Genomic DNA, 24,998 nt, shown 5'->3' with positions numbered 1-24,998 from the left:
GCTGCTCATAAAAATAATAATAATAAAAAAAAAAGGCACCAAAGTTCGTGTCTACCTTGTAACGGTATTTTAAGTAAATCCATATAAAACATGGTGGAGATGATAAGGCAGAGAGCGTATCTGCTTTGCATTTAAGTTTTGTGTGGCTTGCTTGATGTTTAAGATTTTTTGAGTCATTTACAAACATTTAAACACTAAGCAGTGTTTAAATCCGTATTTTCTGGGTTTCTATTAAGGCAGTCTGGCAACTACATCTGACTTCTCTTGGCAGCAGCTGGTAGGAGCTAAGTTCTGGCTATCTTCTTTGGATGGTGCTCTTGTCTTCAGTAGCCTCAAGCCCATCTGATTGCTTTACTCATTTAACTTACCCATTCTGGTTATTTTAATTTATGACCTTTGTTTGAAGTAATTTAGTAACACTTGAATCATTTTGAAATGCATTCAGTTGTCAAAGTAATACCTGGGGGGCGGGGAATGGGTAATTCTGAACAAATTTATCATACTTACTGTGGAAATTGCTACAATAATCTTTGTTCTCTGGTAAGTTCAAAGTTCATACTGTAGAAACTTTATTATTCCTGAACAATAATATGCTATATATCCTTCAGAAATCAGAGCTTTTGCCCTATTGGTTTTTAAAAAAATTAATTGATTTTATAAGCATGGATTTTTTTAAAAACTTCTTTTGGTTTCTTGGTTCATTTGTAGTAGTACTTGGTCATAAGCCCTGTTCAATGTGTTTTGCACTTTCCAAATTATTCTCATACAGATTGTATTTGATTCTGATAGTAACCACATGTGCCAAGGTAAGAGAAGCATTAAAAAAAGAAGAAAAATAGAGTGGAGGCTTGATTAGAAGTTCCTGAGAGATGGCCCAAAAAGAGGATAGTGCTGAAGAACTTCTGGGGTTACTTCTGTTTTTGTAATTTTTGAATATGTCTTAGTTATTACAGCATGATAACCTTTTCAGTTTCTAAAGGAGCCGAGCATTTCTGGTTACCCATACTCAACTTATTTTAGCAGAAAACATTCACCTTCAATAATAACTTCTCTTTGAAATGTTTACAGAGAAGGAAACTGAGGTTAGTGGCAAAGCTGTTGATCATTACCCCCAGAAACTGACTCTGGTCTGGTGCTCTTCTCACTGCATCGGCAGCCCCATGGCCAAGGATTGCTGATGCTCCCTATTGGAATATTCTTGAGCCAAGTCTTTGGCAGACTTTTTTTGTTGCATCTTTCTACTGTGTAAATAAAGGTATTAGAAGAAATGTAGTTTTTTGAATACTGCCCAACCAGTTTCTGCTTGGTAACTTGCCCTGAGACCCTGTGAATGCCAGCAAGTAAATTAGATCCACAGTGTGTTTGATATGCACATTTTCTCCCCAAACAAAATTTGAATTCCACAAACACAAATTGAATCATTTTCTAAATGTTTGTATATGAATGGAAGTTTCTGTCCTATCCTTCTGTAACCAATACCATAAAACTTCTTAAGGTCTATGATGCATTTGTTGTACAATGTTAATCCAAAACAAAACTTTATTCTGACTAAATTTGTAGCTATAGAGAGATACCAAACTCATTTCCATTGATCAGTACAACATGTTTGTACCAACCAGATCTAAAAAATGTGTAAAGGAGTGCCATGCTGTAAAGATCTTATTATAGTTGTAAACACAAGTGCAGCTGTTACAAATCTAGCAAAACCTCAGATTAAACAATTTAAAATTTACTGAAGATGACATTCCAGAGCCATTTTTCATAATATAAACACTCTGGGACATGCCTTTGAAATGAGTGGGATTGTCATTAATATTAATGCCACTGAATTCAAGGCTGGGAAGTCATTTCTTTTTGAGCTTTATTTTCACTTCTAATTTTGGAATAGAATATGTTTTTAACCTGAAGTGTGGCATGTTTATTCACACCCTGAAAAAACTTGATCCTATTGCTTTTGAATTGTAGGAATGCAAAAATACGGTATAAGTATTTTATTCTTTATTTAAGGTCTCTTAAATTAGTTTGTTAGAATTAAGTTTGGCAAAAATTAGCTGTTAATGGAATCCAATTGCCTTAGTCAATTAAAAAAAGTAGAAGGAGTTGATATTTTAGAATTATATCAGTTTGACAATTTAGAATGCTGTATTTAAGGGAAGAATTTTATTCTAAATGATTTTGAGCATGTTTCTTGTGGTCTTGTCTTTCAGCTAGACTGCGGTAGGACAAGTTTTCAAAATCTGCACTACTCTAATTTGTTTTTCTCCTTATTTTCCACTTAAGTGCGGTTACTGGTGGGGTATCAGTTGAGCAATATAGTATTTTCTAGAGCTACGTTCTGTGCTTTGATTTCTTATGAAATCTGGTATGATTTTTTTGTGTCAAATTTAAGAGTATACAATAGTCCACTGGAAGCTCTTTGAATGAACTGGGTCAAATAGTTCTGGGAGTGTGTGTGATTGTTTTGCTTTTGTTTGCTTATTTATTAATGACTGCGTTTTAAAATTCCATTTGCCTTTACTGAATTACTCTACTGGACTGTTGAGGAAGCCTCTAATTTGGGTAATAGAACAGTTAAATGATTATTACTAAACTATCCTTAGTCCTTGATTAAAAAGAGGCAACATTTTTATCAAGAGGAGGCAGTTGACTCTCCCTTATTTACACTAGTTCTTCAATTTCTGTTAAACATTTTCTGATCTGAAGAATTGAAGCCAACCATTGTCAAATACCATGTTGTAACCTAAAGTTGGTAACTGTGGAAGCTCAGAGCTGATCAGAAGAACTGGCTTTTTCTGTCAGTATAGAAGACTGGTGTATACCTCAATGATTGCTGTTGCTTTTGTCTCCTGCTTTCTTCTTTCCTTTTTTTTTTTTTTTCTTTTTAATTTAAGAGTTTGTGGAGGTTTCTTTGAATTCTTTCAGCGTTTACATAAAATTCTGCATTTTGGGAAGGAAATCTGGGCAGATACAAAAGCTTCTTTTCCTGTTTTAAAACTTTTCTCAGTAATTCTAGGATTTTCCTTTATTATCATCTATTCTTCCATCCTTTCTCTGATACCACATCTTCTTGTTTCTCTTTCTAGGTTTATTCCCTGCATTTGGTGATGGATATCCTCTAGTATCTTCTTAAATGGTATGTGAAAGGTGAGTTATTTACTGGTCACTGCCTATTGAATGTATCATTATTCTAGTCACGATTGATAGTTTGATGAATATAGAATTCCATGTTGGAAACAATTTTCCTTCAAAATTGTGAAGGCATTGTTGCATTTCCATTTACCTTCCAATGTTTTTACAATTTTATGTGGTGTGCTATGGTGTGCTATGATGTTCTTTTCATCCAATGTATTGGGTACTTGGTTTGCCCTTTAAATCTGGAGACTCTTGTCTTTTAGTTCTGAGAAAATTTGTTTTCACTGTATCCTCTCCTCCATTTTCTTTGGAGCTCTTTGTTTGGAATTTGACCTCCAGGGCTGATCCTCTGATTTTCTTATCTTTCTCCTGTTTTCTCTCACATTGTCTTTTTGCTCTACTTATGAGAAATTTTTTCAAGTTTAAATTCTTTCTTTTCTTTTAACAAATTTTTTTTAATGTGTATTCCTTTTTTTTAAAGAGAGAGCGCGCATATGCATGTGTGCCAGTTGGGGGGTGGGGGGTGGGGCAGAGAGAGAGGGAGACATAGAATCTGAAGCTGGCTCCAGGCTCTGAGCTGTTAGCACAGAGCCTGACGCAGGGCTCGAACTCATGAACCATGAGATCATGACTTAGCCGAAGCCAGACACTTAACCGCCTGAGCCACCCAGGCTCCCCTAAATTCTTTTTTTTTCTATTGAGTTTTTCATCTCTACTATGGTATGTTTAATTTCCAGAATCATTCTCTGAATGTTCTTTTGTTAATATTCTGTCCTTATGTCATGGGTATAGTGTTATTTCTTCTGTATTCTGAAAATGTTAACGTTAAGACTTTTGGAAAAAGATCTTAAAGTCTCTTTCCTTCCCCCCATCCCCCCTTGTGACTTCCATGTTGCTTTTTATCTGTATATTTTGGTTTCCTCTTTTATGTTAGAGGTTTCTTCAGATGTCTGGTAATCAGTCCTTGGTTGTATGCTTATATTTGCAACAGGGAGCTAAAAATCTCATTCTGAGTGCATGGGAGACACTTAACTGACTTAGATTCCCATTGAGATGGTCAGGTTTGGCCAAGTTTTGGGGAACTCTCACATATCAGTAGGCATATCAGAGTTGCTTGTCAGCTGTAAGTCAGATTGAGTGGGGTAGGAAATTTGGGGAGGGGGCAGATTTCAGCATTCAGTATCCCAGTTTACATGTTTTTATGTAACTCCTAACCCTGTACCTCTACCCCATCCCATTCACTGCCCCCATTTGTTGAATTGTAGCTCTGCTCTCAATTGTGGCTATTGACTCCTGGTCCAGAGACCCTGCGTTTTATAATCTCCAGAAAATAAATCACCTCTTTTTGGTCAGGTTGGGGCTGGACTGCCAAGAGTTGGAATGATGTGGAAATGTGGATATCTAACTGCCTCTTAGATAGACTTTAAACCAGTTGACTTTATTTTTGGTCTCCTTCATCCCTATTTCCAGATGTCCCAGATTTCTTTATTTCCTGATCTTGTTAGTGGTCCAGCAGTATAAAATGGGATGTACAATGAGCTGGTTTTAGCTTTCTTGTTGTCCCTCTGGGATTCTGTTTTTCCAGTCTATTAAGTCAGTCACCACTTGTCTGTCTGCTTTCTAGCTTGTGAAATTCTATTACTGTTTTCTCCTTTTCTATTTTCCTCATCCATGTAAGTTTATGCCTTAAAAAAAAAAAAAGAAAAAGAAAAGTAAATTTCTTTATTGTCATCTTTATAGGGTTTCAGGAAGGATTGAAACCTGTGTTTATTAGTCTGGCCATCTGTATCTGGACGTTCCTCCAGCAAACACCTCTCTTTTTTCTTAAATATATGTTTTTATATATATTTTCTCCCTAAAATGGCTTGCTTGTTATTCCAAACTGTGTTTTGAAAATTCTAATTCATATATAACTAATAAATTGGGATTACCAGTAGTGACATTTCTATATGCAGCCATGCTACCAGCAAGGTGTTCCATTCTGTTTGCTGCAGGTCTGATAGATGGATGATGATATTAATTTATTGAATGAATATTTATTAAATATCTGGTCTGTGCATAGCTTTGCACCAGGCTCTACTATAATAGTGAACTACTAAATAAGAACAGGGTAGGCTGTAATACCAAACAGACATGTTAAAGAAAGAATTCAGAGTCTTCTAGAACTTAGGATTGCTGTGATATAGTAGCTGTAGACATATCAATTGAACTGTAAAGCAAACAGACCTAGATGATCTTTTTGAACACACATGTTAAGAAGAATATCAGTCTGAGTGATTGGTAGGCTCCATAGATATATTTGTCCTCTAAGTGGTTGGAAGTAAGATTCTGGGGCTTAGGACAGGTGATAGACCTGAACTGAAAGGTGGATGGATCATCAGTAGAAGCTCATGTTATGAAAGTAAATGGAGGGGCGCCTGGGTGGTGCAGTCGGTTAAGCGTCCGACTTCAACCAGGTCACGATCTCGCTGTCCGTGAGTTCGAGCCCCGCGTCAGGCTCCGGGCTGATGGCTCAGAGCCTGGAGCCTGTTTCCGATTCTGTGTCTCCCTCTCTCTCTGCCCCTCCCCCGTTCATGCTCTGTCTCTCTCTGTCCCAAAAATAAATAAAAAACGTTGAAAAAAAATTAAAAAAAAAAAAAAAAGGAAGTAAATGGAATGGTTTGTGGAAAGTGAGATGAAAGAGGCCAGAAGATGGAACCCCCTGGATCACTAACATTTATGGGTATTTGGAGGAAGAAAAAGTTTACAGGCAGATAGAGTGCTCTGTAGCTTCTTCCCTTGTAGAAAGATCAAGTAAAATGAGGCTGAACATGGAGAAGTGCTTGGGAACACTATTTTTACTAAAAGATTTAGGAAAACAGTTTTATATTAAAAAAACCCCACCCCTATCTCTTAGAGAATATTCACCCCAATTATAGAAGCCCTGATATATAGAGAGGTGATGGTCATCTTAGCCTGATTGTGATAATTGTAGAAAATGGACTGGATAAGGCCAGGGCTGAAAGAATTATGGGTTGGAGTGGAACCTGGGAAGATTAAAATATAGGTATATGGAGTTCTTTTAGTAGGGATAGATGTTTGGTGATGTGAGTTAAGAAAGTGCATTGATTGAAGTGTTAGAGGTCTTCCAGACTACTCCAGCTTTGATGATTCACTAGGAAGACTTCACAGAATTCAGCATGTAGTTATCCTCATGATTATGATTGATTACAGGGAAAGGACACCAAGCAAGATCAGCGATGGGAAAAGATGCATGGGATGAAGTCCGGAGGAAACCAGGCACAAGCTTCTAAAGAGTCTTTTCCCTTTGTAGTCACACAGGACATATTTCCTCCAGCAGAATTGTGACAACGTGTATAATGTCATCCCTCAGGGAAGCTCATTAGAGAGAATCAGTGCCCAAGGTTCTTACTGGGGGCTGATCACATAGTCATCCTCTGCCTAGCAGGTACCAAATTCCAGACCCTTAGTAGGAAAGTAGATGTTCAGCATAAATCACATTGTCTGTACAGCTTAGGCACTGTGAGTCCCTCTTAATAAGGAGGCGGGAACTCTTCCAGTATCCAAGTTCCCAGAGTCTAGCCGAGTACCAGTGTTACAAACACCCCTTTCTGAGGAGATGAGTTTTAGGCCTGCTGTGTTAATTCTTTTTTGCACAGTCATTTTAGGAGTTAAGCCATTTTGAGGGTCCAAGTTAAGTTTTAACCTTGGTAAATTGCAAAGGTGTCTGATGGCAGGGTTAGAGTCCTGCACAGGTGTAAACTGGTGGTGTGGTAAGTGCAGGCAAACGACTAATAACCTTCTAGAAGATTATGAATTCAGGGTGAGAAATATATTCCATGGAATATTAGAACTCATGATAAAAAAGGTAATTATGGGTGAGTGGAAGGTTATGCTACGGACTGAATTTTGCCTCCATCTATTCCCTGCCGATTCATATGTTGAAGCCCTGATGTGACTGTGTTTGGAGATCAGGCCTTTAGAAGCAGGAATTAAGCTTAAATGAGGTCATAAGGGTGGGGTCAGAATCTGGATTAGTGCTTTAAAGGAAGGGGAAGGGAGATCTCTTTCTCTGCATGTGCACAAACAAGAGGTCACGTGAGCATACAGAGACGGTGGCCATCCACAAGCCAGGAAGAGGAACCTCACCAGGAGCCGAGTCATCCAGAACCTTGATCATGGGCTTGCCAGCTTCTAAAACTAAGAAAATAAACGGTGTTGCCACGCTGTTTTTGTTATGGTAGCCTGAGCAGCGTAAGGCAGATTGGGATCAGATGAGGACCTCAGCTTTATCAAAGTGAACTCTGTGTGGAGCAGGAGAATATTAACATGGCACTGGGTTTCTGTTTCTGTTGATTTTTGGTGATTTGCTGGATACTTTTTTTGTCTGTTTGCTTTTTACTTAGCTAACTCATCCCCATAACCACCCTTTTTGAATTAGCATAAGTTATTAAACCAGGGTTCTGGATCTGTGCCTTCCAGTATCATAGTCAGTAGCCACATTTGCTTCTGTAAATTTAAATTCATTGGAATAAAATAAAATAAAAAATTCATTCCTTCACTTGTACCTGCCACATTTCATGTGTTCAGTAGCCACATGTGGCTAGTGGCTATCTCAGTGGATAATATAGATATGGATAGAATATTACCATCATTGCATACAGTCTTGCTGGGCAGCACTTTTCTAGATTGTTGCTTCACAACAATTCTCTCTTCTTTATTTTCTGTCTTGGTGGTTCTGAGCTTTTCCAGGTTCAAGGCATACTTCTGACTACTAAGATTTTTGATGGGCTTCTGAAAGATTTTAAAACAACCCTAAGAAATGAACAATAGTTGCAGTGCAAATTCGGCTAAAGCACAGTATGTCAAACAGAGTCTATAACAGTATCTGTGATTATCATGCTATTCATTTGGTCACTTTTCTGCAGTATGTGCCTTTAAAAGAGATGTTTTCTATCCCTAATGGGTTTGCTTATATATCCATAGGACAAATAACTTGGATAAGCACACATTTGTTCTCTGATACCTGTTTTCCTGTTTTATTCTCCTGGAAGTGATAAACAGGAAGCATCAGTAACCAGGCTGATTTGCTGTGAGCACTGGTTAGTCTGAGGAATCCTAGGCCAAGGGTAGGTCAGTGAAAGCTGCAAATGATCTGGCATTGTTTGGAACAGATTGTTTCATGAGATAGTAAGTAAAATAATGGTCAGAAGCCTCTTAATTCTCCATGGTACTCCATTCTACCAGTCCATGTCGTATGTGGGAGCTGTTCTTGAGAATCCTCAGAACAACCCTGTGAGGTAGGTATTATTTCATTTCTGAAGCCAAGTGAAGGCAGCATTCAGAAATTTCATATAATTTGCCCTGGGTCACCAAGCTAGTAAACAGAGATGCTGGATTCAAACCTTTCCGTTGGTCTTCACAGCTTGTGTTTTTTCCACCATAATGCAGCTGGACTTGGCCAGGGGCCCCATCTCCCCACTGGGTGGGAAATAGCTCTCTCAAAGCTGTGTTCTTTACATAAGGGGTTCTTTGTAAATTCCAAACACATTTAACTCCAGGTAAAGACTGAATGACCTAGAAAGGGATATTTATCCTTTTATTTTAAGGGATCATTGTTTTTATTTTAATTACATTGAAAAGAGAGAAACTTTTTTTTTTTAAAGGAGAAGACTCACTCATTATACCAGCACTTATTTTGGAATCATTTTCCCCTGCTTATACAGACACATATCATGTATTATACATATTTGTCTGCAGCTTCCTCATTTGACTTAGGAAGTTAGGATGAACATCTCTAAGTCAGTCAGGAATAGTCATTTTGTAGTTAACTGCTCTGTTACTTGAAAAATGTATTTTGTTTTTTAAATGGTTATTGTTATACCCACTTTAACTACTCTTCTTCATTTTAGCCTCTAGGTCTGTTTTTTCTTTGTATGGGGTTAGTGAGAAACAATTGCAAGACAGGAACAAAGTCTTAAATTTGGTGGCACTCAGCACCAAATAATTCCAGATGTTTGCTTTTCCCTGCATATAGAAAGAACTCAGTCTGATGCCGTGTTTGTTCTTCTCATCCTCCCTTGTCTTTATTTCTCCTCCATTTCATTTAATTTTAACCTCAATACCAGACTTGTTTTGTGCAGTCCTTGGCCTGCTGCTGTGCTGTCTTTGCCACTGGCTCTCCCTCCAGCCCCCAGTCACTGATGTGTTTCTTGGCAGGGAACGGAAATGATGGTGGTCCTCTCGGTTGACTCCGGAGCACCCCAAGTCAGCAGTAATACTTGGCATAACAAGTACCAGGGTGGGATAACCACACATCCCTGGCCTGGGATTTAAAAGTTGTTAGTTGTCCTGTGAGCTGTGGTTTAGCGATCTACTTAAGGGAGAGATTGAATTTATTTCTTACAGGCTTCTTTTTCTTGGTCATCGTCTGATATTATTGCCTTATTATTATTTTATTCCTTTTTATTATCTTTGGCTCAAATTTTCCTTTTAGCCATTTTTCTTTGATCATTTTTTCTTATCTTCCCCTTTGTGACTCTTCAGACTTCTCTATTTTATTTATTTTATTAAAAAAAATTTTTTTAATGTTTATTTATCTTTGAGACAGAGACAGAGCATGAGCCGGGGAGGGGCAGAGAGAGAGGGAGACACAGAATTCAAAGCAGGCTCCAGGCTCTGAGCTGTCAGCACAGAGCCCAATGCAGGGCTCAAACTCATGAACTACGAGATCATGACCTGAGCCCAACTTGGACATTTAGCTGATGGAACCACCCAGGCGCCCCTGGACTTCTCTTTTTTAAATCAGCCTTATGCTAATCTGATTTTGCTTCTGCTTGAATCTAATCTGATTTTTCATTGGCTCGGGACAGGGAGGGTAAGGTGAGGAAGGTGGAGGTAAATACTCCACCTGAGAATTATTTAATACAAAACAAAGTATTTGATTCCTTGTGTTTGAGAGACCATAGAATAAGCTAGCCACTAATATCAAATGGTTTTTGAATGCAGTCTTACAAAAAGAAGACTGATAAGTCCCTACCTCCTAGGAGTTCAGTATGCATTGTGGGAGAGAGGAGCAGGCCACATAGGAAGTGTAAGAAAAATATGTCAGCAAAGGTAAACCAACATGTGAGGGAGAAACTGTACTAGGAGATGCATTGTGAATGGCTGATAGAGAAAAATGGAAAGGCTTTCAGAAGCAGATAAGTTTTCAGCATATAGAGATGTTTTATGTTGGTGATAAATAGAGCTATACTGTTAACTTTTATTTGAAGAAAGGTTAAATATTGACTACGGGAAAGAACCTATTCTGGGGCTTGGAAAACAAGGTTTTGTACTCAGAAGACAATTAAATATAGCTAACAACTTTAGTACTGAACTGCCTAAGTTTTTACTTTTTTTAATTTTTAAAATGTGGCTGGAATATTGTTATTTATTATATGTAACATATCTAGCAATAGAATAATTGTTAGTGAAGCATTTAAAGAGATATACAGATGAATCAGAATTTCTTAAAATAACATATTTTTCTTCTTTGGGGAAATCCTAGTTAAAACTGGAAAAACTTCAAGCTTTATTATAGCTCATTACAAATTTTGGGAATTTTGATATTGTCCAGCAAAAACTTCAGTAGATTTTAGAAACTAGTTATTAATTGACCTCAGTTCTGCACATTTTTGTTGTTTTGCAAGAGTACCCTTAAGGTTTAAATCAAGTTAAAAGTAGGGTAAATGGTGTGTGCCTGTAAGGTCAGACTAAAACTATATTTTTTCCTGTCAGCACCTGAGTAGAAAAAAACTAGTTTAAGAACTTGACTATAGTTTAGAATCTTACACAAAACCACATATACTATAGTACTTTTAAAACCTGGATCCAAAATGTAGAATCATTTTGTTTTATAGAACTTAAAACTACATCTGATATTACTATGTCTGTGCTGTCCTGATACAGTTTTGGGTTGCATTAGTGGTACAAGAATGATTCCTGTATTTAAGTAACATACACTGCACAGATGGTATCAGTTTTGAATCTACTAAGTAAAAGAAAACTAGAACAACAATGATTTGCCAGTTCATTTTTACTGATTTTTATTTATTTTGGATGACTGTAGTCACTGTAAAGGTGGCAGACTGAACCTGGAAACTAGAGCCAAGAACAGAGTGGGTGGGCGCCCCTCCTGTTCTCTACCACATGTCTGCTAATTTTTCCTGGGAGAACTAGCGTGAGTTCTCTCAGGGTCTAAGACTTTGCTCCTTAACATAATACTGCCATGATTAACCCCCTCTCCCCTCCTTGTTTCTTCAATTAAGTGTCTACAGGTCAATTAAACCCTCCGTAGTTCTTACATCCCTATTGTCCTTTGCCTAGTCTTTTTTTCTTATCATCCCTGGATTATGTCATCCATTTCCATGGCTTTCATTACTTTCTATGTGTGGATGGTTCCCACATCTTTGTCTTTAGCTCAGATCTGTCTCCTGTAGCCCATTGCTTGTTGGACATTTTCGTTTGGAGGTCCCAAGTATCTTGTACTCAATATGTCCTAAACTGAACTCATCTTTCTATCCAAGCAAATCCTTACTCCTCTGTTCCCTCCTTCAGTACATGATGGTACTGTACACCTAGTTCTCTAATCAGAAACCTGAGCACCATCCTTAACTCCTCCCTATACTTTTTTTGCTGTGTTCAGTCAGACACTAAATATCGCATTACCCTACATCTTAAGTGTTTCTTGGGGTGCCTGGGTTGCTCAGTCGGTTAAGTGTCCAACTTCAACTCAGGTCATGATCTCGTGGTCCGTGAGTTCAAGCCCCACATTGGGCTCTGTGCGGACAGCTCAGAGTCTGGAGCCTGCTTCGGATTCTGGGTCTCCCTCTCTCTCTGCCCCTCTCCCGCTTGCACTCTGTCTCTCCCTCTCAAAAATAAATAAACATTTTAAAAATGTTTTTATAAGTGTCTCTCATATCTAGGCACTTTTCTCCATTTTTTCATGCCATTCAACTAGGCCTTGGGTAACTAGAAGATAGGTCTTTCTGTTCTGTTTCCCCTTCTAGCCCATTTTCTACACTGCTTCTGTGTGATCTTTCTAAAACACAAATCTGATTATATCACTTTGGTGCTAAACATTCTTCAGTTGCTCTTACAGGAGCATTCCTATTGCTCTTACAGGAAAATCCAAGGTCCTTACCACATCTTATAAGGTCCTTTCAGATTCATCTGCTTACCTGAGCAAGGTGACAACCTTGGTTAGATTTGCTTTTCAGGCACTTAGGTGGCTCTGTTGAATGTCAAACTCTTGATTTCAGCCCAGGTCATGATCCCAGGGTCGTGGGATGGAGTCCCTCATCAGGCTCCATGCTGAGGTTAGGGTCTGCTTCGGATTCTCTCTCTCTCTCTTTCTCTCTCTGCTCCTCTCCCTTGCTCGCAATTTCTCTCTCCCTCTCTCTCTCTCAAGTTAAAAAAAAAAAATTGCTTTTATAGTCCGAAGTCCCCCTAACACCATTCATGAAATTTTATTGTGATCTATTGTCCCTTAGTAAGCCCCTGTCAGATCTGTGCACCCTTCTTCCTAAAGATAAATCATGCATATTGCAGCAGGTAGTTGTAATGGTTGGCAGATTCCTCTGAGAAGTCTCCATCTAGAAGTTATGCTTGATATGCTGTTTTTATTACAAACTATAGAGAATCTATCTGCTGATCATGACAGATAAAGTAATGGAGGTGATTAGATGTCACCACAGCCTGTCATTTTCCCCCAGAAGTAATAAAAGAGTTAACCATCTGCTACTTGTGAAGCAGGTTTTCAAACAGGCCAACAGAGGTTGACTGTAGGAAAGGTACATTATTTCTCGCCCAAGAGAATGGGATTCCTGAAAGTCTTGGGAAGAAAAGAAGGAAGGAACAAAGGAATGAATGTCACCAGTAGAGGGATAAAAATGGTGAGGTACAAAAGCATTAATAGAGTAGTCCTTCTGCTGGTCTCTATCTTGAGATGCCCTAAAATGTTTGTTTTCATTATTAAAAAAGAAGTCAGTGTAGGCGTCTCCCAGAGAAGGGGGCAATCTCTGATTTTGGCAAGACTGTAAAACAACTGTGTTATGTCTTATTAATCTATGCTTTGTCTGAAGACAGGTCCTCTTACCTCAGTCTTTTACAAATGCTCTTCCCTCTGCTTGGAACATTCTACCTACTGTTTGAACACCTGTATATGGTTCAGGTCTCTTTCCCTGTAAACCTTGCTTGACACCCCAAGTTTAGGTTAAGTGCTCTGCTGAGTGTCCTGTGCCATAGAATGCTTCTTATACTGCAGCTTTAGTTTATGGTTTAAGTTCACTGATATGACTAATTTTATTATTTGAAATGAAAGGGTTTCAGGAATGTTTTCCAGAGGATTGACTAGAGTCATGAGACATTTCTCCACTCCACCACTAAAGCCATGAATTTTCTTTAAACTTAATTACAATTTTGAAATATTTGTGATATACCATACTATAAGATATTCTGTGAATGAGAGCCAGCCAATCTAACCAGTTGTGAATGTCTTGAATGTGAATGCCAGTATTCACATTTGATATTCTTTTTTTCTTACGTTTATGTATTTATTTTTGAGATGGGGGGAGGAGCAGAGAGAGAGAGGGAGAGAGAATCCCAACAGGCTTCGTGCTGTCAGAGCAGAGCCTGTCACTGGGTCAAACCCATGAACGGTGAGATTGTGACCTGAGCCGAAATCAAGAGTTGAATGCTTCACCACCTGAGCCACCCAGGAGCCCAAATAGTTCTTTCAAGTGTGATTTTCTTTTCTACTTACTTTACCAAAGCCATCTTTGTCATCCAAAGGACATCTGGCTCTTTGTTATTTTCCTAGAAATGAAGCCTCCTCATACATTAAATCAGTATATTTTTATTGTTGTATCATTTTAAATAGGAATTAATAAAGAGAGGTTTTAATATACAGTAGACTCTTGATATTTTCAGATTTAACTCGTGTGGTTTTGACGGTTTGCAATTTTGATCTAAAAAATTGATGACATACACTAAGTTGTGATTTTGCTAAGTCTCATATTTGAGTAGAAGGTATGATAAGACAGATTTGGGGGCGTGGGACATTGAGATAGTCAGTAAGCCTACCATACCCCTCAGAGTCTGCCTCTTGGGGTACCTTTGCTGTATACACATAATCAGAGCTTATACATTACTTCTTATGAAATAATAAAGCATTTTTTCATGGTTTCATAAAGCCAACTGCTAGTCCTTTGATGAAAGAGAAGAAATAACATTAAGATCTAAGGAAATGTTGGTTCTTGGTGTGAACAGTAAAGTTTTGGGTAAATTGAAGACTAGGATGTCTAATTAAGTTGTGGTTGTGAACTAAAATGAGAGTGAGTCCATGATAGTCATCAAGTTGGTGAACCTGTTTCAGTGAGTACCCTAACCAGTGTGAAAATTGCTCAAGTGAGTGGGAGAATGTGGAAGTTGGGTAGGTGATTCATTTGTGCTCTGAGGATATGAAGAATTTCATTATTCTTTATGGAAATATCTTTCTGTAGAAAGTCAGGGCTGGATAACAGATACAAAATATCCAGTATTGAAGGTACTTGTCAGTTCCTGAAATAAATTTTAATGTGAGTACAGTTTGATTTCATTATTTTAACATGATTTGATTTTCTTTTTGTAACACAGATTTAATGTGAAGCATCAACCCATCATAGTGCTAGGGACAATTTTCCTTTTGCATTCTAGAAGATGAAGATGTTATAGTCTGGAAATGTGCTCCACAGGATAACAAAGGTGGAGACAAAGACAGTGATGAAGAACATGAGTAAGCTATGTGTGATGTCCATAACTCTAGTGAAGTAGTCTAATATTAGAAGTTGCTAACTGACATGTTCATCACTTGTGATATATTAATGAAGTGGAGTTTTAAGAATGCGTGAGTGGGGGTGCCTGGGTGGCTCAGTCGGTTAAGCATCCGATTGTTGATTTCAGTTGAACAGTTGTGAGTTCCAGCCCCATGCACTGACAGTATGGAGCTGCTTGGGATTCCTTCTCTCTCCCTCTCTGTCTGCCCCTTCCCTGCTCACTTGCTCTCTCTCTCAAAGTAAATAAACTTAGGTTTAGAACATGCATCAATAAAAGAAAGGACAAGAACCATATGATCCTCTCAATAGATGCAGAGAAAGCATTTGACAAAATACAGCATCCTTTCTTGATAAAAACCCTCAAGAAGGTAGGGATAGAAGGATCATACCTCGGGATCATAAAAGCCATATATGAACGACCCAATGCTAATATCATCCTCAATGGGGAAAAACTGAGAGCTTTCCCCCTAAGGTCAGGAACAAGACAGGGATGCCCACTTTCGCCACTGTTATTCAACATAGTATTGGAAGTCTTAGCCTCTGCAATCAGACAACACAAAGAAATAAAAGGCATCCATACTGGCCAGGAGGAGGTCAAACTTTCACTCTTCGCAGATGACATGATACTCTATATGGAAAACCTAAAAGATTCCACCAAAAAACTGCTAGAACTGATTCATGAATTCAGCAAAGTTGCAGGATATAAAATCAATGCACAGAAATCAGTTGCATTCCTATACACCAAGAATGAAGCCACAGAAAGAGAAATCAAGGAATCGATCCCACTTAACAATTGCACCAAAAACAATAATATAACCTAGGAATATAACCAAATCTAACCAAAGAGGTGAAAAATCTATACACTGAAAGCTACAGAAAGCTTATGAAAGAAATTGAAGAAGTCACAAAAAATTGGAAAAAAGATTCCATGCTCCTGGATAGGAAGAACGAATATTGTTAAAATGTTGATACTACCCAAAGCAATCTACATATCCAGTGCAATCCCTATCAAAATAACACCAGCATTCTTCACAGAGCTAGAACAAATAATCCTAAAATTGATACGGAGTCAGGAAAGACCCCAAATAGCCAAAGCAATCTTGACAAAGAAAACCAAAGCAGGAGGCATCACAATCCCAGACTTCAAGCTATACTGCAAAGCTGTAATCATCAAGACAGTACGGTACTGGCACAAGAACAGACACTCAGATCAATGGAACAGAATAGAGAACCCAGAAATGGACCCAAAACTTATGGCCAACTAATCTTTGACAAAGCAGGAAAGAATATCCAATGGAATAAAGACAGTCTCTTCAGCAAGTGGTGCTGGAAAAACTGGACAGCGACATGCAGAAGAATGATCCTGGACCTCTTTCTTACACCATACACAAAAATAAACTCAAAATGGATGAAAGACCTAAGTGTACGACAAGAAGCCATTAAAATCCTCGAGGAGAAAGCAGGCAAACACCTCTTTGATCTTGGCCGCAGCAACTTCTTACTCAACACGCCTCCGGAGGCAAGGGAAACAAAAGCAAATATAAACTACTGGGACCTCGTCAAAATAAAACGCTTCTGCACAGCGAAGGAAACAATCAGCAAAACTAAAAGGCAACCGACAGAATGGGAGAAGATATTTGCAAATGACATATCAGATAAAGGGTTAGTATCCAAAATCTGCCAAGAACTTATCAAACTCAACACCCAAAAAACAAATAATCCAGTGAAGAAATGGGCAAAAGACATGAGCAGACACTTCTCCACATGAGAAAATGCTCCACATCAGTCATCATCAAGGAAGTACAAATGAAAACCACAATGAGACACCACCTTATACCTGTCAAAATGGCTAACATGAACAACTCAGGCAACAACAGATGTTGGCGAGGATGCGGAGAAAGAGGATCTCTTTTGCATTGTTGGTGGGAATGCAAGCTGGTGCAGCCACTCTGGAAAACAGTATGGAGGTTCCTTAAAAAAACTAAAAATAGAAGTACCCTAGGACCCAGCAATTGCACTACTAGGCATTTATTCAAGGGATACAGGTGTGCTGTTTTGAAGGGACACATGCACCGCCATGTTTATAGCAGCACTATCAACAATAGCCAAAGTATGGAAAGAGCCCAAATGTCCATCGATGGATGAATGGACAAAGACAATGTGGTATATATATATACAATGGAGTATTACTGGGCAATCAAAAAGAATGAAATCTTGCCATTTGCAACTGCGTGGATGGAACTGGAGGGTATTATGCTAAGGAAAGTAGTCAGAGAAAGACAAAAATCATATGACTTCACTCATATGAGGACTTTAAGAGACAAAACAGATGAACCTAAGGAAGGGAAACAAAATAATATAAAAACAGGGAGGGGGACAAAACAGAAGAGACTCATAAATATGGAGAACAAATTGAGGGTTAATGGAGGGGTTTTGGGAGGGGGGGATGGGTAAATGGGTGAGGAGCATTAAGGAATCTACTCCTGAAATCATTGTTGCACTAGATGCTAACTAATTTGGATGTAAATTTAAAAAAATAAAATTAAGAGTTTATAACATGCTCTTTTGGATGTTTCATCTTGGGTGCAGCCATAAAGCATGAATAGTAATATAAAGCACTGTCATTCATCATTTAGAATCACTTTGATACCTCTTAGTTCAGTAAATGGATGCTCCATGCTTCTGTAGTAATGATGTTATGTAACATTGAGTAGATTTTAATGGCAGAATTTTATATGACTTGGCTTTTTTTTTAAATGTTTATTTAATTTTGAGAGAGGGAGAGAGTGTGAGTAGGAGAGGGTCAGAGAGAGAGGGAGACACAGAATCTGAAGCAAGCTCTAGGCTCTGGTTCAGATCAAGCCCGAGGCGGGCCCCAAACAAACGAACCTTGAGATCATGACCTGAACTGAAGTCGTAGGCTAACCAACTGAGTCACCCAGGTGCCCCTGAAAAAACAATAAAAAAAAAAAAACCTTCTTGAGATGGATACCTAACTGATTAATTTTAAAATATTATTATAAAATATACATAAACACAGAAGTTACCATTTTAATCATTTTTAAGTATACCTTTCAGTGGTATTAGGTACATTCGCATTGCTATATAACCATCACTACCGTCCATTTTCAGAAACTTTCATCTTCCCCTAGTGAAACTGAACCCATTAAATAACAGCTCTTCTTTACCTCATCCCCCTGACGAGCCCCTGGCAACCACCATTCTACTGTATGAATTTGACTATTCTAGCTACCTCTAAGAAGTGGAATCAAAATATACTTGTCCTTTTGTGTCTGGTTTATTTCACTTAGCATATCTTATCTTCAAGGTCCATCCCTGTGGTAGCATGAATCAGAATTTCATTTCTTTTTAAAACTGAATAATTTTCGTGTGTGTGTGTTCACTATGTGTGTCAGTTCATTCGTTGATGGACATTTGTATTGTTTCCACCTTTTGGGTTTTGTGAATAATGCTGCTGTGAGCATGGGTGTACGTTTCAGTCCCTGCTGTCAGTTCTTTTGGATATACATTCAGAGGTATTTCCAGTTTCCACAGCGGCTGCACCATTTTACATTACCTCCAGCGGTGCCTACAGGTTCCAATTTCTGTAAAACTGCCAGCACTTGTTATTTTTTGTTTTATTTGTTTTGATGGTAGCCATCCTAATGGGTGTGCAGTAGTATCTCGTTGTGTTTTGATTTTCATTTCTCTAATTAGTGTTGCTGAGCATTTTTCATGTGCTTATTTGCCACTTGTATATCTTGTTGGGGTTATATCTATTCAAGACCTTTACCCATTTTTAAATTGTTTATTGTTGTTGCTTGAGTCATAGGAGTTCTTAAAAATATATTCTGGTTATTAACTCATCAGATACATTATTTCCAAATATTTTTCTCATTCTGTTTGTTTTTTCACTACATAGTGTCCTTTGATGCACAAACGATTTTAATTTCTATGAAGCCCAGTTTCTTTTTGTTTTGTTACCTGTATATTTGATGTTAGAGCTAAGAAAATTGTTTGCCAAATCCAGTGTCATGCAGCTTTTCCCCTATGTTTTCTTCTAAGAGTTTTATAGTTTTTGTCCTTATATTAAGGTTTTGATCCATTTTGAATTAATTTTTTTATTAATAGTTTTAAATGTTTATTTTTGAGAGAGATTGAGACAGAGTGTGAGCAGGGGAGGGGCAGAGAAAGGGGAAGTCACAGAATCTGAAGCAGGCTTCAGGCTCTGAGCTGTCAGCACAGAGCCCAACACGGCATGAACCCACAAACCGTGAGATCATGACCTGAGCTGAAGAGGGAGCCCAACCGACTGAGACACCCAAGCACCTCTCCATTAGTCTATTTGTATTTAATATGACTGGTGATACCATTGGATTTAAGCGTGCTTTTTATTTCCTTTTTTCTTTAACTCCAACTATTCTACATTTCATTTTCTTTCCTTTCTTGTATCTTTTGATGATTTTAAAAAGCCATTCCATAGTGTATTTCTTAGTTTCAAAATTATATACTCTCTTTTTTATTTTTAATTTTTTAAAAGTTTATCTTTGAGAGACAAGAGTGAGAGCAAGGTAGGGGCATAGAGAGAGGAAAACACAGCATCTGAAGCAGGCTCCAGGCTCTGGGCTGTCAGCACAGAGCCCCACATGGAGCTTGAACCCACGAACTGTGAGATCATGACCTGAGCCAAAGTTGGGTGCTCAATCAACTGAGCCACCCAGGCACCCCTATGCTATGTTCTCCTTCATGGTTATCCTAGAAATTGCAGCATGCATGTGTAATTTACCAAAGTTTACCTTTCCTTTTCTCTCAGACCATATAAACACTTTATAGCATTTCACCTGCTAGCTTATGTGCTATTGCTGTTGTCAGTTTTCTACATTGTATACATGATCGCTTTCTTCTTTGTTACATCTTCTGCCTTCTGCCTTCCTCCTGGGGTAATTTTCCTTCTACCTAAAGAACATTCCTCAGAATTTTCTTTGCAGGAATGAACTTTCCCACTTTAAAAATCTACCTGATAATGTCTTCATTGCATCTTTATCCTTAAAAAATATTTTTGCTGTGTATAGAATTGTAGGTCACCAGTTTCATCCAGAATATTGAAACTTCCTGCTTTTAGGATTTCCTCTTTGCCTTTAGTTTTCTGCAGTTTTACTATATATTTTGTTTCTAAGGAGTGTGTTTGGTACCATTTCCCACAGAATGCTCTTAGACTGAGCCCAAGTTACCCACTCTGGTGTTGGCTTAATAACTCTTTCTTTATTAGCTCCCTTTTTCTTCCATCACTTCTCTACTTCCCTAACAGTTGTCACCTTCCAAATAAATGACCTCTACTGAAATCTTTTTCTCAACATCTGCTTTGAGGGAACCCAAAATAAGTCATTTATCTTTCTAGGGATTAATTAAGCTTCCAGGATCTGTGCATTAGTGTGTGTATTGGGTGACACAAAGATATACTTGGGAGATGTTCAGTTTCCTTAATGGTGAAAGATTTGGAAACCTGTGGATCAAGATAGAGCATACTTGATCCCAGACAGATATGTAGGTTTCTCAGTTCCCCCCGAGTTTCCCAAATGGTGGATCTACCATGCATGAGAAGCGCTGCCCCCACCCCCAGCTGTTCTCATGAGGTTTTATACATTTTTGGCCATCCTCCCCACCCCTTGCTTGAGTGTTAGTGCTCTGGAACCCAGTAATATGCCTGCCCACCCAGGCGGTTGGAGTAACTGATGAACAGCAATCCCCAGACATTCTTCAGAGTTTACTGCAAGACTGGATACACATGAAGACTAGTTTTCTGGGAGCAGTGTCTTAGCAGGCCTAACCTTCAGGCATGTTCAGGCTCCATTCTGAAATAGGGAATATCCTACAGTTAAGGTTAAAATGAAAAAATTTTTTTTAATTTGAAAGAACAGAGAATTTATGAATATTGGGGGTTTATATGAGTTTTGTAGAGAGGAATGATTTATGAATTTTAGCATGATCATAAGCTTTAAGTTAACTTATCAGTGTTAATGCATGAAATTATTATTCCCCTCTGAAAGACAACTGCCTTTCTGTAGAGTGCTGTTTCTATAGTATACTCATGAGTATTTCTTCAAGGTTCCATTGGGTAGTTTTTCAGTTCCCACTCCTAACCCAGTGGATATGCAGATATATAGTGATGATGTGAAAACCTTACTTGTTAATTTATGTATACTTCACCGTCAGTAGACAGATAATGCTATATGTAAGAATTACATACGCTTCTGAGCATATACCTCGCCAGGTATTTTAAAGGTTCAGGAGGGGCGCCTGGGTGGCACAGTCGGTTAAGCGTCTGACTTCAGCCAGGTCACGATCTCGCGGTCCGTGAGTTCGAGCCCCGTGTCGGGCTCTGGGCTGATGGCTCAGAGCCTGGAGCCTGTTTCTGATTCTGTGTCTCCCTCTCTCTCTGCCCCTCCCCCGTTCATGCTCTGTCTCTCTCTGTCCCAAAATAAATAAACGTTGAAAAAAAAATTTTTTTTTAAATAAAAATAAAAAAAATTAAAAAAAATAAAGGTTCAGGAAATTTAAAAAAAGAAGAGCTGAAGTACCTGCGAGAAACTTTAGGAGACATATAAAAGGAGAAACCATAGATTGAAATAAAACTTTTAGATGAACAGAGAACAGTGAAGAGAAGTACAACAGGAAATAAGAAAAAGAATGAAAAGTTATAGGACTAATCAGATGGAGGCAGGAGATGTAAATACTCAACAAACTGTACTCAGGGTGGAAGAGCATAGAAATGTATGTCATGGCAAGAGCTTGGTAATTCAAGCTATCAGGGACCAGACTTAAACACGTTGAATCCATGTGCTAAATACTGTAACTATTACCTATTATGAGAACATGCAAAAGGAAATTTATGGAAAACACAAAACCGTAAATGCCTGCATGAAAGTACAACTTGCCAGTGGAGTTTGGATCAGTGCATGCTAAGATTAAGTCACCACCTTGAAATGGTCCGGTGGTTTTCAAGTACGTGGGCAGATAAAATACTTCTGGAACAAAATTACCCTAGCCATAGTAAGTTGAATTTTCTTCTATATATGGTCTTAGTAAAGACAGATTATCTTATGTAAAGAAGACATTATCAGCATGGACAATGAAATTGTAAACAAAACACTACTTTACAAATTGTACTTTTTTGCTGGAGCATTAGTCTGTGTTTTAGAGAAAGCAAGAATGTTTTTAGAGAAAAAGAAATGGGGTGCCTGGGTGGCTCAGTCGGTTAAGCCTCTGACTCTTGAATTTGCCATGGTCATGGGTTCAAGCCCCATGCTGGGCTCCGTGCTGGGTGTGAGCCTACTTAGGATTCTCTCTCTGCCCCTCCCCTCCCCCTGCTTGCGTGCATGCTTATGTACACTCTTTATCTCTCTCAAAAAAATAATTTCTTATCCCATTTATTTTTTATGTTTATTTAGTTTTTGAGAGAGAGAGACAGAGCACGAGTGGTAGAGGGGCAGAGAGAGAGGGAGACACATAATCAGAAGCAGGCGCCAGGTTCCGAGCTGTCAGCACAGGGCCCGATGTGGGGCTTGAACCCACAGACCATGAGATCATGACCTGAGCCAGAGTTGGACGCTCAACCGACTGAGCCACCAGGCGCCCCTTTATCCCATCTATTAATATTAAATGCTAAGCATTGATATTGTTTGATATCCCTTTTCTAATATATAGATTATTAAGAATTTGGAACATGAATCTTTTCAGCTGAGGATTAAAATTTCAGAGGTCTTGAGAGAAATTTTGAATTGAACTTGGGTGAATGAGGGAAACTTAATCAGCTGGAAAAACTGATTTTACTACTATATGGCAATGGTAGAAAAAAATCTATGCCAAACCCTTATTTTGGATATCTGTCTTGAATTTTTATATGAGGGGAATAGAAACAAATCCTTATTCAGGAAAAAAAAAAGCATATTGCAGATATGTGTCTCTTATTTACAATTGCCTGGTTTTTTGTTGTCAACAAAAAAGAAAAAAAATTCTAGTTTAACTCCTTGAAAATTTGAATGATTTCCATTTTGGAAATTATGCAATTTCATATTAAATAGTGAATGGTAAGGTAGTGAGATGGAAGTGTTCTGTTCATCTAGCATCACTGGATTGATGTGACAAATGGAATTCTTTTAAACTGTGTGGAAAACACTTTGCTCCCTTTATCCTTTGGCAGAGGCAGACGTTGTGGTTCCCCTATTGAAGTTTGGGTGGGTAAACTTGGGATGTGTAAACAGAAACAGAAGACAGAGAGATAGCCTCTGACTGTTGGAAGGTCCCACTGAGATCTTAGCAGGAGACTGTTTGCACTGAGGAGGGGGGATGAGATGGGATGGGATGGGGTGGGATGGGGCTGTTAGAGAGACTTAAGGGAGGAATTAAGCAATGTGGACACAAGTGAGGAATGCAAATGCTCATAATAAAATGATAGTTCCTTCTCAAGCAAGAAAAGAAGCCAAATATTCTGAAGAATTCTGCTTTTGACACAAATAAAAACAAACAAAAGTTACTCTTCATGTTGAACCTTCATTTCTTTTTGTGACAAGTTATTCCATCATAACATCCTACTGGCTATAGATTTCACCTTTGATATTGAATGAGAAATAAATTCTTTCCAGATTCCTTCATCTTCTTTAGTTCACGTATGTGACTCCTACCCATACTTCTTTGCTTTGGCAACATAACATTTTATTGATCTTCACATTCTTCCAGGTATCAAAATCTATATAGAAAGAATTTAAAATTATTTTTTTACTTCTTGGCTTAGATTTTTTTCTTTTTTACTGTAATCGTGTGTGTGTGTGTGTGTGTGTGTGTGATTGACTAAATGACATTTTCCTGTTTATTAATGGTAATAATTACTATTTACTGTTAACATTTTTCTCATTTAATCTCTTTTGGTTCTATGAGATTAGTATCAATACCCCTTTCTTTCATAGAGAGATGAAATATTTTGGGCCACACGCTAATAGTGGTTGAGTTGAGATTGGAACCTAGTTTGTTAGTGATGTGTTTGGATATCACATTATAAACTGTACTGTGTTTGGTCTTGCATGTAGAAAGAAGGTGAGCTGAGGTTTCCAAGTTATGTTGAAATTTATAATTTATTTAAATTTGGTTCTTGTTCTCAAGTAGACTCTTCTCCCTATTATTTTCAGCTAGAAAAATAAAAGACCTCAAATATAATTTAATAAACCAGTAAGAACCATAGTACTTTTGTAGTAATTTTTGTTGTAAACTAATGTTTATACAACCCATGACTTGACAGCTGACCAAACCATCTTATATTTCCATATTTTGAATGCAGCAGGAACTGGCTTAGCAAAGTCTTGAAACCTCTGACTCTAATATTTGTGGTACAATAAAATAAACAATTTTGGGGCATTCAGGTTTGTATGGCGCACAGCCTGTCCAGGATATTGATACTTATGCTCATTGTTGACTCCCTTGCTTTCATGAGCAGTTTTGCTGACATTTAGGCTTGACGAGATATTATTTCTACCTAGTGGAGAAATTTTGGAGAAACCATCAGCTGCTTTTTATTAGAAATGATAATATCTAACATTGCTTGAATGTTTACAGTGTGCCAGGCACAGATCCAAGTCCTTCTCTATATTGACCCATTTTAAAATTCACAGTAGCCCTGGGGAGCCTGGGTGGCTTAGTTGGTTAAGCATCTGACTTTGGCTCACGGTTTGTGAGCATGAGCCCCATGTTGGGCTCTGCACTGACAGCTCGGACCCTGGACCCTGCTTCAGAGTCTGTGTCTCCTTCTCTCTGTGCCCTTCCCCTGTTTGCACTCTGTCTCTGTCTCAAAAATAAATAAACATTAAAAAAAAAATTCACAGTAGTCATATTAGGTTTTTTCCTATCTTTCAGATCCCAAAACTAAAGAACAGACAGGTTAAATAACTTCTCAAGGTCACAGGGCTAGTATATGGCAGAGTGGGGATTCAGACCTTGGCCGTCTACCTCCAGAGTCAGCCT

The 24,998-nt window shown here is 38.2% G+C and overlaps 1 protein-coding gene across 2 annotated transcripts in view; it reads left to right on the top strand.

Annotated features, from left to right (window-relative positions):
• Window positions 1–24,998, top strand: part of FANCC (FA complementation group C) — a 263,701-nt gene that overhangs the window by 22,424 nt on the left and 216,279 nt on the right. For both annotated transcript variants that reach the window (XM_043566837.1, XM_043566836.1), the window contains exon 2: window positions 3,084–3,144. The gene's annotated coding sequence lies outside the window, so the exon portion shown is untranslated. The remainder of the gene's footprint in view (window positions 1–3,083; window positions 3,145–24,998) is intronic.

Source organism: Prionailurus bengalensis, chromosome D4 (assembly GCF_016509475.1).
Source record: "Prionailurus bengalensis isolate Pbe53 chromosome D4, Fcat_Pben_1.1_paternal_pri, whole genome shotgun sequence".
Taxonomy (NCBI): domain Eukaryota; kingdom Metazoa; phylum Chordata; class Mammalia; order Carnivora; family Felidae; genus Prionailurus; species Prionailurus bengalensis.
This window is presented reverse-complemented; position numbering and strand designations above follow the sequence as displayed.